The sequence below is a fragment of the Diorhabda sublineata genome, chromosome 6 (assembly GCF_026230105.1).
Source record: "Diorhabda sublineata isolate icDioSubl1.1 chromosome 6, icDioSubl1.1, whole genome shotgun sequence".
NCBI classification, from domain to species: domain Eukaryota; kingdom Metazoa; phylum Arthropoda; class Insecta; order Coleoptera; family Chrysomelidae; genus Diorhabda; species Diorhabda sublineata.
This window is the reverse complement of record NC_079479.1, coordinates 9635114-9651788: the sequence shown is the minus strand read 5'-3', so window position 1 is coordinate 9651788 and position 16675 is coordinate 9635114.

Sequence of the window (16675 nt, the reverse complement as noted above, 5' to 3'; positions counted from 1 at the left end):
AGGACCTTTTTTGGCCACATTAGTCTATAAAGGACTTTTTTTGGCCACTACATCTGTATCTACATTTTTAATAATATTATCTACAACAAGATAATATTTATTATTTTATTCATAATAGAAAAAACAATTTCCATTTAAAACTCTATATTTTTCTTCTTTTTTATTCAATTTACTCCCGTCTACTTCCTTTTATAACAATATTTTGACATTTAAATGCTTTTATTTTCAAATCTATATTGTCCTCATTTAAAAATATTTGACATTTTCAGATTTGATGTTCTTTTTCTTTTTTATTCAAGTTATTCCAGTCTACTTCTTCTTTTTCCAAGAATATTTTCACATTTAAATGTCATTGTGCTCTTTTAATTCTTCTTTTTATATTTTTAAGCATTTATCGAAATTCAATTCAATGTGCTTTTAATAACGCTTATATTTGACTCGAATGTTCGTTTTTCTTTAAATCTTCTCCTTTTTCAATTTATTTTTCTTTTTTTACCAAATTTCGACAGAAAGATCACGATTTTTCGAATGTACTTTCTTGTATCTGAAAAATTTCAAAGCAGATTTTCTGTGTTCTCTTAAATCGAAAAAAATCGATTTTTCCACGAGTTTTTCCATAAAATTTTGTTTACATTGATTATTCTGTCACTTTGACAGAATTTCGATTTATTTTCATTCAATCACGTCATTATTTTAAAAACGGAACCGGAAATTAACGGAACGGAAATTAAATAAAAAATATTGTTAATTATTTACCTCGAAATAATTCCAAACATTCGAAAAAAAATCAAAAATCGTCGTCGCTGCCTACCAATCTACCGGAAGGAGCTCTCCTATCACCGGAAGCGATCCCCATCCCCAACGAATCATCCGATTGCATAAATTCCGGTTAAACAAATAATCGGATTCCGTATCGGAAATAAAATCGATTGACAATCGATTATCGAACAACGGAGGCGGCTGCGTTCTTTTTTCACTCGTAGTACCGCGCGTTTTTTCTCCTCTTCTTCTTTTTCTAAAAAAATATTGTTCTCGTCCGTCCGACTTAAAATCAAGAGTATTTAGATGCATTATATAAATATTGAATAAAAATTTATAGAAAAAATTATTTTTTCTAATAGTGGATGCATTTTTTGCACAAAATAATTAAAAAAAATGCGTATTTTCAAAAAAATAGTTAGGTTGGGACCTAAATTCAAGAACATTTAGACACATAGCTATATTTTTATTTAATGCAACTAAATGTTCTCGATTTTATGTCTCTTCTGCTTTAAAATTAGTTTTTTCAATAATTTTTAAAAGATAAAATTTGACGTTTCGATTTGTCTTTTATCTTCTAATCTAAAACTTATTTAAAACAGAAGAGACTTAAAATCAAGAGCATTTAGATGCATTATTATATAAATATTAAACAAAAATTGATAGAAAAAATTATTTTTTCCAATAATAGATATATTTTTTGTTCAAAATAATTAATTTCCACAAAAACACCTTTTAATTTAAAAATAGTTAGGTTAGGTTAGGTTAGGTTAAGTTAGGTTAGATTAGGTTAGGTTAGGTTACGTTAGGTTAAGTTAGGAGACTATGACTATAATTGCATTGATGAGAAAGTATCAACGCTTCGTTACTCTTTTATGATTTTTCTTCTTTTATTCATGATAATAAACATTCCAAGCTAAATACAGGGGTTGAAGATACAAATGTGCGCTCGATGGACCCTCCTATATAATTTGTGCGCTCGAACCAAGCGCGTTCGATTCACGCATTCGAAACAAAAGGAAAAAGCAAGGAAACAGGCAAGGGCAAAGGTGAAGGAAAGGGGAATGGAAGAAAACTATGAACAACGTTGATCTTGATATATAAAAACTCAAATCAATTAAGTTAATTTTTAGAAAAAAAGTTTATTTATGGATGAGTTGGAGTTTCTGGAAGCGTTGGTGATATTCATACTACACCAACACTCACGATTACACTCCCTGACGCGCGTTTCGATAACCAAGTTATCGTCTTCAGAGACTCAGTTTACTTCAGTCTCTGAAGACGATTACTTGGTTATCGAAACGCGCGTCAGGGAGTGTAATTGTAAGTGTTGGTGATCTTCGATCAACGATTTATTAAAATAATTCAAGTTAAAATTAACCTTGGAACAGAAAGTAGAAGAATTATTCTTACTTATGGTTAATTTTTTTAATAGTTTACAAAAAGGCTGTTAACTTCATTAAAGTTCTTTCTTAAGGGAGAATGCATCTCAAATTTAAGAGTTTTTATAATTTAATAAAAAGTTTCTATCATTGAGTAAATTTTAATGTTTTATTTTATACTAATTATCTATATTTATACTAATTATTGCCTAGATCTACATACCCTATGCTTATAGTAAACTTACCCCAGATATAGGATAAGTTGAGCGTCAGGGGCTTAGTATTATAATGATAAATTTATAGTTTATAAATTATTATTTTAAGTATCTGAATAGTTGTTTTTTGTTAAATCAAGTTAAACATCAGAGATATATGAACTTAGTTAGTTAACCATCTCCGGTCTCCCCTAATCCATTTAGTCAAAACAAAACAAACAGAAAGGGGGATATTTTTAACAAAAATATATCAAAATTTGAATGTACTTATCGTTTACAAACTTTACATAATCAGTAATCAGAGCGGGATGTCTTTAGACATTAGACCTATAGTGAAATATACATCAGAAATAAGACCAAAAACATCATAAACGAAACAACTTTTGGGAACTACAGAAATGAAAGTTCACACGTGGATCTTGAGAAAAACTATTAGACTAAGAAAGTTGATAATATTAACGAATGGGTATCACAATGGAACAAACATATGAGTCGAATGACAAAGGATAAACTCCAGCACGGAGTAGAGGTCGACCACGAAAGAGCTGGAATGACAGCCTAGAACCTTGATGAGGAAAAACATCGGAGAAGAAACAGGCGTTGGAACTATTATGGAAGAAAGAAGAAGAAATTTACAAATGGTATTAATGTTATTAAGAAAAATGTAATATAAAAATCAATATGCCTCGAAGAAGACTATTATTTTAAACTGTTTTTATATGAAACGAGACACAAAATCAAGACGATTCATCACGGAAAACCAGGAGTTGACTTATTGTATTATAACCCACCCTTAAAAGCTTGAAACCAGTCATCTTTTGGTGTGCTCCCAAAAAATTGTTGTTTTGTTGTTTCTTCAAGTGATGGCATTTTTCGATCCAGTGGTAAAGATCTCTAAGTAGCTCCTATGAAGAGAGGACTTTAGGACTGTACAATTTAGGTACACCAAAATATGTTTGAAATTGAGTTTTAATTGATAAAATTTCAAATCAGCATTGAATATACTAAAAAGACCGCTAAGGAATAGAGATTCAGTCAACTTAAATCTTATCCAGTTCATCTAGACTTCAAAGAGCTCTTTTCAACAGAGATTTGTTAACAATAAGCAAGCAGTCGTTTTCTTTTTATAACTCGAAACCGTTTAATTGAGGTAAAAAATCTATTAATTGATTTCTGTTTCAAAAGTTATCATGCTTGTTTGAAAGCTTTTTTTGATCAATGTCATCAACAATTACTTTCATCACCAAATGTGCAGCTTATTATTTATGGATGGTGCTATTTAAAAATGTAACGTTGCCAGCTTTAATGATCCGTGGTAAATATACAGAGTGGTCTGAAATATTTTTGTAATTGAGATCGTATTCCTCATATTTATTCCTTGTTTTTACACTGTGCACGTTGGAAAATTATCGTTTTATTGATTATTTTATTCTAATTTATGTTTGAAATGAGGCTGTTTTTATTATCAGATCACGTACTTGTCGAATAAATACCTCCACATCCAAAATCTAAGTACGTCTCCGTTTTCTGTAAATCTATAATCCAATATCAACCAACTCCTATCAACATCCTTCTCGCCCTTATTCAATTTAGTCCCTTAACATTCATTTCATCCCCGAAATCAACCCTATTAAGGTACGTTAAACCTGGAGATTACGTAGTCATGGATACGAGGGTGGGACAAATAACGTCGGACCAATAGCGAGGATTTTCCTCTGCGCTTATTAACCTCTGGATGGAAACTCCACCCTTAGTTGTATTGTACACTGATCGGGACATATATTCAGGGCAAATTGGCCATTTAGCGACAATATGCGGTGTATTAAAGGAAACAAGTTTTGATTTCAATTGTTGCTTATATATATAGATCGGTTGAATTATCTTCTGACAACGAAAACTTTCAATTCGAATCAAATCGTATCGTTAAGTTGTTTATTAGTTCTAAAAAGAAAAATAAGTGGACCAAAAAGATTTTTCAAATTAATGAGTCTAGGGGTGGATGGATAATTTGAAACAACGTGAAACAAAATATTTTTTTAGACGACGCCATCTGAAAGTTGTTCGTTCTGTATTCATTTACGTACCGAAAGTTGCGTTTTGAGTATTACAGTTCCGTACTGCAAAACACTTTCGGGACGTTCTGGAGTAGACATTTTTAACTTCCTTAAATGTGACTCTAGCCACTTCAATGTTGACAGTTGACAGTTTCACTTCGATGATTTTGCATAACCTTTAATTTAAGAAAGTATGAGCTCTTTATGAAGTGGTGTCGTCAGAAAAAGGCGAAAAACCCAACGGAAAACGTAGTGGTCGCTTATTTTTCAAAAAAATTTTTAAATCTGGAAAAGTTCTATTTTATGGTCTACAGTCTCGATGATTAAAAGTTCTCTCGCAATAAAACAAGATGCTCACATCAACAAATATTCGAAACTCATCAATTTCTCGAAGAAACAAAACAGAGGGAACACTGCAAAAAAAATCAAAAACTTTAACCAGAGAAAATATAATAGAATTCTTGTTATATACTTATGTGCGGTCAAAAAAAAATGTTGGGTACGCCACGGCTGAAATACTACTTTGTTGGACTCGTCTGTTTTCAGACTCGTCCAACAAAGTAGCACTTTCAGTCCTTGGCGTACAAATAACTATTATTTAATAAATAGCTATTTTGAAACTGCTCCTAGCTTTGTTTTTTATGTATTTAACTAATCAATTATTATATTGACCTTGCCCGTCTTGTCAGACGTCTCTTTTATTATCATATTAATCAAATATTACTATTGATGCAAATTTGCTCAATACTAAATACAGAAAAGAGCAATTCCACTTATAGGCGATCCGGAGTTGACCAGAAACTTGTTTTACCAATACTGCCACGGCAGACGAGTTGTCCAACATATTCCTTCTTAAAGTAGATCTACTCGATAGGCAGATAAACACCGAGTTCACCTCAGATGCGAAGTTACATTGGGGCGAAAACCGTCCTAAAACTTGGTCGTCCTCTGCAGGAAAGTTCATCGGCAGTGGTTGATTATCGACGGGTTGCTGTTTCTGATTTTCATCTGCTGTTGGTACGCAATTCGTTTCGTAGTCATACCATTGACGTCTGGAGAAGCCACATTTAACTTTGGACATTATTATTTCTTCTCGTTTGGTAATTTCGTAACGTTCGCCGTGAAGCATAAGCAGTAACATCAACATCTTCCCCAACAAAGACAGTTGTATTTGAACTTTTCCTTTGTTTTATTGCTGTTTTAATTACAAGGACATCAGCATCATTATCAGCTTGTTTTATTGGAGTACCAGCAGCTGTATAATCTTCAGATAACATTGAAATGAAGCGAGGGTATTTGCAAGAAATTGTTGTTGGTTTGTTGGAAGTTTCGTAGATCGATTAAAAACTATATCAAAAGATGAAGATGTTTTTGTACTCTGATGACGTTGTTCTGCAACTTTAATATTTTTCTTGTGATTAATATAACCATGTAAGTAAAACAAACCAATAGTTTCTTAGTTTAATTTATATTGAACGTCCGATGACTTGCATTTTAATGCATATTATGTAAAATATGAATTTTGTAATGATTAAAACCGCGATATTTCAAGAATGGTGAGTCGTAAAAAAATCACTGTACTACTTTTGTAGAGAATTGTATGATCTATAACTTTTATCCAACCTATTTTCACGATAATACGAGAAAATTGGAAAAAACCTTAATTCTATACTTTTAACCTTAAATAAAAATTTTAGACGACGCCAGCTGGAATTTGTTCGTTCTGTATTGATTTACATACCGAAAGTTGCGTTTTGAGTGTTCCATGTAGTGAAAGTGACAGTTCCGTACTGCAAAACATTTTCGGGACGCTCTGGAGTACACAACTTCAACTTCCTTAAATGTGACTTTAGCCACTGATTTTGCATAACCTTAAATTTTTAATTTTCCGAAATTATTTGTTTTATCCGAAAATATCAGTGTTGAAGAGTTCTCGGATAAATATCGTGCAAGGTACGAATAACAGTACGAACTCTATATGTAGTGGCGTCACTAATAAATATTAATAATTGTCCTGGAGGTACAATCATCATTACTTTTTGCAAATAATTGATAAATTAATATTGACATTGCCAAAATTATTAAATATATTATATTGTTCAATAAATAAAATGTTTATTATCTTCTATTATTTATTTTCTTTCCTCAGTGTATTTGAAAAAGTTTTGGATCTTACGCGTCGTATAAAAAATGTTGTGTACGCCGCGGCTGAAATACTATTCGTCTGTTGCTCGCCTCGCTTCGCTCGTCTCGCAATTTTCAGACTCGGCCTGTTAAGTAGCACTTTCAGTCCTTGGCCTAGAAATAAGTATTACAGAAGTAAGATCGAAAGGGAATTTTCGACATTTCATTTATAATGACGTGTTCAACGTCTCTGCCAATTTTCACCTCAATGCAAATTTTGTCAAGTTATTTTTATCTATTTTGATGTTTGTTTTAAAACAAAGGGCACGTTGAGGTTAAATAAATTAAAAGTTTCAACACTAAACCACGAAAATTGGTTCTTAAATGGAGATAATTGGCACTCGTAGAAAACGTATAATCAGTGGCGCTTTTCAAAATTCGAATCGCATCACAGTTCATGGTTTATCTCAATCTAAGGGTTTGAATCCGGGCAAGACAGTACGTGGTTAGGACAACTAACCCTGAGAACGAGAATATAAGCACCTCATTAGTAAAGACTTACGATGTGCGTCGATGCATTGTAGGGAGATTCAATGACAGATATGATAAGGGATGGAGGTTTTCATGAGAAATTAACACCTTTAAGAGAGCGTACGGTTGAGTAAGTATAAGCAAATAATACAGTATATAATTATACAAGGCACTTTTAAATTGATACGACAAAATTCAGGAAGTGATTGATCGTATGACATAATATTATTAACCACCCCTTTCCAACATAGCACCCTAAAAAGTGATGACTGAAATTGAGATTGTCAAATTTCAGTGGAGCCTGGAACTTGAAATTCTGTCAATTTCGTCCACTTACAAAGGACTAACCACGGGAATTTTTTCAATATTTCTGTTACATTATACGGGGGTGAAATTAGCAATTCTCACTTTATTACATATTAAAAAAACACTATAATTTATAATTTTTTTTTAATAAATTGAGTAAAGATGTAAAATGTAATACGATTCATAATAAATGCTCGAAATTGCTGAAATGTCAATCAGAATCTTTTTATTTTCTATTTTTTTATTTTCTATGATCGTTGTCATAATCTCTATGGTTAGATTAAGGTGTACTTCACTTTTTCATTTGTCTATGATCAGTATAACATGTATGTAAGTTGCTCTTCAAAGTTTGTATAATTAAGTAATGAAATATAATATAATAAAAACTTCCACTGCCTTGAAATTACAAAAATTTGAAGAGCAACTCACATACATGTTATACTGATCATAGACAAACGAACAAAGTGAAGTTAACCTCATTCTAACCATAGAAATTATGACAATGATCATAGAACATAAAAAGACTCTGATTGACATTTCAACAGCCTCCCTCAATCGAAGCTTTTTGTATTACTAATCCTAACTTTAAAATTAATGTCTTGAGTACATATTTACTAACAGGTTTTGTAAATATATCAGCTAACTGATCTTTAGTATTAATATATTGTACATCAAAGATTTGAGGTGTATTTTTTATGTTATCGCACGCTATATTTAAATATGATTCTCCAAATCGTTGGTATAAACTATGGAAGTTGTGTAGAATGATGATTTAAGGTTACGCCATAAACAGAAATCGCTAAGATTTAACTCTGGAGATCAAGGAGGCCAATTTTTCCTAGCAGTCCAACTACTTAGTTAATGAGCAACAGCTTCACCATTATCATTACAGACAAGCCTTGCCAGATGATTTACCGGTTAGAGTGGATTACAAGAAAGGATAGTCCTCAATCCAAATTGTTTAAAAATATTTTTTTTATGGACGATGCTACTTTTATGTTTAACCACCAGTCAAAAGGACTCATTCTATTCAGAAATTTGAAAGGTGATTGGATTTTTTAAGCAATTTAAACCGAGTTGTTGGCTATAATACATTGATGACACTTTTGTTATCTGGCCCCATGGAAAAGCTACTTTGGATTTAAATTAAAGACTAATCTTAACAAGTTAGACTTTTTAAATTTCCAGTTATGAAAACCTACATTACATATGAGACACCCCTTGTAGTATAATCGAATTTGAAGGTGCAACTATATTAAATTAAATTTCAAGCAGGATCAAACACCACATTATGTCACTTATGCATATAATAAATATGATTATTTTGAGTAATATTGAATTGAATTTGATAAAATGTAACGTTAATAACAAATTTGAGGATTAGTTTATAGTATGGCATATTCCTAGCCCTACAACGTACATTTGTACCAGTCAAGGTGGAGAAGAAACTAGATTTTTCCTATAAATGAAAATAAATTAGCATAATTCTCATACCACATAAATTAATATGAAAAATACATTGTAGTTGAAGATTTAGGTTAGCAGAAGAAGAAATCACACATTTCCTGGATTAAACCAACGGCCATCGTGTTTGGCTGGTTTTCCAAAATCGACTGTTGTGCCAGAAAACATCGATGCTATACGTAAACTGATATTGCAAGATCGTCATATGACATACAGTGAGAATGAGGCATATTCGGGCATAAGTTCCACTCGCAAAACTTGGCTGCAAAAAATATTTGTTCGCTCAAAAAAGAACTAGTGTCGATTGGTGCAAAGAAATACTGAAAAAATTCAATTATGGATCTATGCATATGAACTAGAAACTAATCTCCTGTTTGGATCTTTTAAGATGAACCAAGTCCAACAAAATTTGTTCGCGCAAGAAGCATTTCGAAGGAAATGGTCACCTTTTTAGGTTAGGTCCATTAGAGCAGCGTAGAAGATCAATTCTGAATGGTACACCAGCTTTGAACAGTCACATAATCGAATTGATGGGACACTATAGAGTCCTCATTTGGCACCCAATGATTTCTTCTTAATGAAAATGAATTACGAGGTGAACGTTCACACCTAAAGAAGCGGTGGATACGTTCCAATCACGTGTTTTGGAAGTGCCTCAATCGAAATTGAAAAAATACTTCGACAATTCGTGATCTTAATGGAGAATATTTTGAAATAAAAATAAAGCCGTATCCAATTGTAAATATATGTTTTTGTTTATCTCAAAACTTAAGTAGCAGCTCTCGTAATCACCGCAACTTAGCTTGTTTAAGAACTAATGGAAAAAACATTTTATTGTGATTTTTTGGTGAAAACTACTATAATAAAAAAAGTCTCCAGTCAGGTACTGTGAAGGGATGTTTAGTATTATAAAAAGTGGAGAACACACTATTAGAAGTTGGATAACACCCGAGATGTAGGTGTGCAGTAGCAAAGTAATTTAAATGGACTAATACGAGATCTGGCTGAAGATGACCTGCGCCCAGGTCGACCAAAATCAACCAAATTGTGCGTGCAGATCGTCGAATCAGCAACCAGATGATTGCCGAGGCTGTAAGCGCCGATAAAGAAACGGTTAACAAAAATTTACAGACAAAAGTCTGTGCGAAGTTGATGCCAAAAAATTCAACTCTTGACCAAAAGCTCTCGCGTCAACAGATTTGCTGAGATTTCCTTGAAAGGTTAAAAAAAGATCTGCTTAGAAAGGGACCTGATTTGAGTGGCTGGGAAGCGGCGAAGCAAAAAACGACAGAGCACCAAAGAAGACTTCCAGCACTGCTTCGATGAATGGAAAAACGTATGGAAAGGTGTGTGGCGAGGGGAGGACAGTATATTGAAGTGAAGCATTCGAATGTAGAATAATTTTTATAATAAAACCCTTTTTCGTAACCAGTCTCGTTATTTAATAGTCAGACTTCGCAGTATAAAACCTTCCATATAACTTTTTATCAATTGAAACAATAAACAAAACAGATTGTGATTTTTATGGATAAAGGACCAAAAATATTAATGAAATAACAAACAGTGCCTAGTTAAAAGTGTGAAAATATATTTGTGTGTAGTTTCAAACTTATGAGAAATGAAGAGTTAAAATCGCAGCGTTTTGAGGTATCACAACAAAAAGATTACTCCAGATTACACGAATTGGTAAATTAGTTTATCCTGATATTTGATAAAAAATTAGTTTGTCTTGAATTATTGTTTTGCTGGAGCCCTTGTATATCATTTAGCTTACATTTTTTTCAATATATATATATATATATATATATATATATATATATATATATATATATCCCTAGAATCAGAAAAACATTGTTAGCTACTCGACTATAGAGTAAATTTGATATCATGTTAGCGTGAAGCGTGAACGCTGGTAGCGGCAGCTTTTCAGCTCTCTTAGTGCTTTTAGGGTTGACATTTGGTGACATTTCACGCTGAATCGTGCGGTGCCTATCGAACAATTATTAACCTTTAAGTTTATTAATAATAAGCGCAGTTAGTCCAGCTCATAACTTTAATATAAGTGCATAATGGTAATTTGAGATTTTTCTTTTAGGGTATTGCATTATAATCTTTTAAACGGATTATAATCTGTGTTCGGTTTGGATTAAACATCGTGGAAATAATGATCGAATCGAATATCAATTTCTCAAAATTTAATGTTTGCTATACTATAATTTCAATAACAATTTGAGTATTAACGCAAATGGATGTTTTATTGCGTAATTTATAAATAATTAATGTTGTTTAACGCATGTTAAAGAGGTAGTGACTATATACGAGGTCTTCTCCTCGCAACACAACTTTCCATACGTTTTTTCCATTGATCGAAGCAGTGCTAGAGGTTTTCTTTTGTGAAGCCTTTAGCCTAAGTTATGTCGTTTTTTGCTTTACCGCTTCCATCGACTCAAATCGGGTCCCTTCCAAAGCAGATATTTTTTCTAATCTTTCAAAGAAATCTGAGCAGACCCTTCGATGTAAGAACTTTTGGTCAGGAGTCAGGATTTCTTGGCATAAACCTCGCACAGACTTTTGTCATGTGTGAAATTTTTCTAACCGTTTCTTTATCGTCGTTTACAGCTTCGACAATCATCCGGATGCTCATTCGACAATCTGCACGCACAATTTTGTTGATTTTGGTCACTGTTTTCGGAGATGAAGGACGATATGGGCGCTGGTCATCTTCAGAGCTTACTCGGATCTCACTACACCACTCAAAAACACTCGAACCAGATAGAGAATTGTCCCAATAGGACTCTTGATACAATTTATAGCACTCAGTCGGAGTTTTTTTTTTAATTTAACGAGCTACTACACAAATACTAAAATAGTGACGGAAACGAGTTTTTGGGAAGTGCATAAACAAGATATTTTGATACCTAACGCCTGTTTAGGGCGCCCTCTAGGCTCGCAGTCTCGTTATTTAATAGCCAGACCTCGTATTATCATTGATATAGAAACCCAAACACTCAGTTAATAGTATTTATACAAGCGGTAATTTCGGTTATAACTGAAATTTATTGTAATTCATAAAGTGCATTAATAACAAAATAACATACAAAATTGATAAATTCTTGCAACAAAATCAAATACAAGACAAAATGAATTTTTTAAAATGGTTCATATACATAGAAACGAGAAGGATAAGTAAGTTTAAAACAAAACTGAAAAAACTGTTCTAGTAATAATCAAAATAAAATGTGGAAAATAGTTCTTGGTATAAGAATAATTATGAAACAATTTCGATGTTCAAAATAGACCTTGTTGAGTCGTATTAGAACAAATCACATTTTCTGAAAAAGACTCTGAAAACCTGGGCAACGAATCAATCATTTTTCGGGCAAAAATCTATGGAAATAAAAAAATTGTTCAGTGTGATCTAGATAGGAGCTATCACAAATAAAAGATCATCATCTTGTTCCATAGTTAAGCTACCATTGGAGCTGTAAGCTCCAATATCATAAAATCCATAACCATGACCACAAACTATAACCAGACTAGATCTGCTGATCGTATCAACCTAAGTAGGAACAATCTACGAATACAAATAGGAGTTCTATGAAGGCACTGTAGCCTCAACTAACACCTGAACACGCTAGACCTAGCAAATAATGCGGCGTGCAGGTTTGAACACTAAGGAACTCCAGAGCACAACACCTGGGAGTAGTTGATCTAGAAGATGGAGATCTCTGGCAATTAAAACCATCCCACATTCTAGTCTTTCTGAAAGGAGTGGGATTGATGGATCAGCTGTAAACGCAGGGTTTTCCAGTAAGAAAGAGATCCTTTGAACATTATTTGCGTCAGATAAAAGACTAATAGACACATGATGAAATTACCAAAAAAACCCCCTTGCATTAAGAAAAATACCATATTCACAAAGATGAGTTTGTTCAGGTGAAGATGATCCTGTGAATTGATGATGGACAGAATGCAGAATTGTAGTTTTTTTCTGATGAAGGGACGTTTCATTTAAACGAAACGTTTAACAAACAAAACTGTAGATATTGGAGCAGAGAAAATTCTCACTAGATGTTTGAGGATCACACTCATTATACTAAAAAAATTGAACGTTTGGGCTGGTATCATCAACAATATTGGCCCTTATTTTTCAGAGGGCACAGTTAATGGTGAGGTTTATCTAGATCTTTTGATTAACTTCTTAGTGCCTACATTACAAAGACTGTTTCCTGATGTTAATCATCCAAATGAGATAGATAGATAAACCTAGCAGATAATGCGGCGTGCAGGTTTGAACACTAAGCAACTCCAGAGCACAACACCTAGAAGCAGTTGATAGAGAAGATGAAGATTTCTGTTAATTTAAGCCATCCCACATTCTAGTCTTTTTGAAAGGAAAGAAATCCTTTGAACATTATTTGCGTCAGGTAAAAGACTAATAAACACAAGATTTATCTAGATGAAACATGGTTCGACAATCATGATGTAGTAAATTTCGGTTGGGTTGACAAGAGGAAAACGCTGGAAGCAAAGATGGTTTCTAATGCTTTATTAATATCTGCTAAAAAAACTGTGCAGCTGATTATCATGAAGATATGATAGGAGAATTATTTGAAAAGTGGTTTAATGTCAAAACAGCTTTTACCTAACATTCCACCACAGTCAGCTATGGACAACGCATCCTATTTCGTTTTCCAGAAAAAAAATCAAATGGGTTACAAAAAGGGGTCAGTTTACGTCTGGTACACTGTTTGAACCAAACCCCCTTACAGGCAGGTACATTTTACTCGTCTATTTATATTTATAAAAATAATAAATTTATAAATAGAGGTATCTGGGCCTATGGTAAATCAAACAAAATTGTCGGCAAGGATTTTTATAATCTGCAATTGATATTGGTAAAACTCAAGCGCGGATCCAGGGGAGAGTCATGGGGGTCATGACTCCCACCTCCTAAACAGGATTTAACTTGCTTTTTTGTTTCGAAGTCGATTAGGAATTGAGGTTTAAAGTAAAAATTGCATAAAATTCGTCATTATGCTGTCAAAACAACGTAATTAACTTGCCATGCCTTTGGGGGAGGACTCGTCCTAATAATAATGATCCCCCCTTTGTCGAGACCTTGGATCTGCCCTTGGTAAAACTATACCTCAATTGGAATGGACGCTTCAAGTGCATGTAAAAGTATATTGATGTTTATTTTTGTTATTCTCGTTTTTTCAAAATTGAGAATAAGCCCAATTATACAAAATTTATCTGTATTTAGTATAGAATCCACTTTTTCATAATGACTAAAGAAACCTGAAAAATGTTCAATGGAATATAAAAAATCGTTGTGACCTGCTCGCTGATTTTCCGGCAGTTCCGAATCACCCCATTCAGCATTACTATTGATTTTTTTCCGTTATTAACTTATCTGTTTTTAAAGTGAGTATACGAGCTAGCTGGAAAACCCATATTGAACGAAAATTGAACGTTATTGGAAAAATTATATCAGAATAGGATTCGTTACGAGCAATTTGCGGCATATACAGTCGGAGAGCACGAACGAAAATCAGTGTGAAAAATTTAAGGAAAAGTTTGAATTACTGAAAAAATAATATGAACATTGAGATTTTGATTATATAACTTAGTAAGTAGAGGTTAGATTTTGAACATAATCCACATCGTTTATCTTTTCCTCGTGGAGTTTTCATGTCATTTGGAAAATTCAAATGCTCAAAAATACTGTGGAGACTATTTATTTCTTTCACCCGGAGGTGGTAGCTAACTAAATTCTGTTTATAGTTGGAGTTCAATCTATACTCATCACTCACAGCCGATGAATTTCCCTGTAGAGGACGACGGTTTTCGCCCCAATGTAGCTGTAGCTGTAGCTTTTTAATATATGACGAAAATTGATTATTGTATACACTTTCGTCTATATGCTCAAGTTTAATATAAAATCAATTTTATACACATTTCTACATCCGTTCGCCATAAAGAGACATTCTGAAGAAAATTATCATAAATTGTGATTATTTATGTTACTTACATAAGGGAAAATTTCATATGTAGAAAAATTTAGTTGGTTAGTCTACAACTTATCAAATAAAAACTATAATAAACGTTCGAAGTGGGCACTAACACTTCTGGAGTCTACGGAGGTTATTTTTTTGAACTGGGAAGAGCATTCTAAGAGATTCTACCTCATAGAAGTCACAATGGAAGTTTATTTTCTCGATCATTACGTTCTTTGTGCAGCTTTTAAAATATCCACTCTAAAATAATGTAAGTGGAAAATAGATCGATTGTAGGCACTAAGAAGTTGATGAAAAAATCTAGATAAACTTCACCATTAACTTAAAAAAAAATAAGGGCCATTAATTTTATTGTTAATGATAGCAGCCCAAACGTCAAGTTTTTTGAGATATTGAGTTTGATTTTAACACATTCATTGAGGGTTTTCTCTGCTCCAATATTTACAGTTCTGTTTGTTAACCGTTCCGTTCAAATGAAACGTCGTTTCATTAAAAAAAACTGCATCTGTCCATCATCAATTCCCAGAATTCTTATCAGGAACATCATCATTTAACTCCTGAACCAACTGAACTTTGTAAGGAAATTTTTCTTTATACAAAATTCTCGATTTTTCTTTCTTCAATCTTCATCTAACTTTTTTCCATCATTAAATTGAATATTTCTATTTGGTGTAAGCATTTTTATATTTTAAATCGAATTTCGCGCTCTAGAAAGGGAATTTTGAGAAGTTATGTTGGTAACACTGATCGAGACTTGCGTCAGACAGATAAAAAAATAAAGATCATTTTCAAAAAAGCCTTTTTTGAATTTATTCTGGCCATCCAAGAAAGAAGTTTACATTGGTTTTGTAATATTTTTTACATATCCAGTTTCACGAAACTTTTTTTTCAATTTTAATAACTGCAGACTGCGAAACGTGTTGACCGGGGTATTTATTATTAGACATTTCATAAACCTTTTGAGTTCTTGTTTTATTACCACAACCAATCTGAAATGGCTATTCTTTGAGTCTCGAACAAATGAGCCATGATTAAATTTAATAAGCGCCAAAATATTACACTGACATCTTTTGGCAACTTCAAGTACTTAAATGACAGAAGCCTACTAGATTCACATCAATTGTTTATTTGGCTTTTTGACTTATATTTTAGTATCTTCAAAGATCTTTTCCTGATATTTAGCAGATACGAAAATACCTGATTATTTCTAAAGTATATTTTATTATACCTGACAATACTGAGCTTCTAAAAGTTAGGATAACTGAAGAGATTAAAAATATAGCCCCCTTGAATTAAGAGAAATACCACCTTTACAAAGTAGAGCTGGTTCAGGAGTTAAATGAAGATGATCCCTTTCAAACAAGGTGACACATGACCCCCTCACTTGTTTAAAATTTTCGAGGGGGTGTTTATAATTCAGAGAAAGTCCTGGAGGATATTAATATTTACAAACTACAAATTGTCAATTTAAGAATAAAAATCGACCTATTTCATGTTTTTTTACATAATATCTCAAAAATTGAATTTACTCCATACATTTTATATCTGATTTTACGTACGAAATTGCAAGTGATTTTGAGAGTTCCCGATTTTCGGAATCCTGTTTACTACGATCTATAGAAATATTTCTTACCCTTCATAGTTTACCAGGATAATAGTAAATGTCTCACTTGCCATTTCAGTTGATTTATAATATAAATATAGTGTGTACTCAATTTTTCAATGCTAAACATTTATTTCTTTTAGAAAGTTTATCATTTTTATCATAATTTTTTTTATATAAATGAATCATTAAAAAGCTTTGTAAAGGTGTATATTAC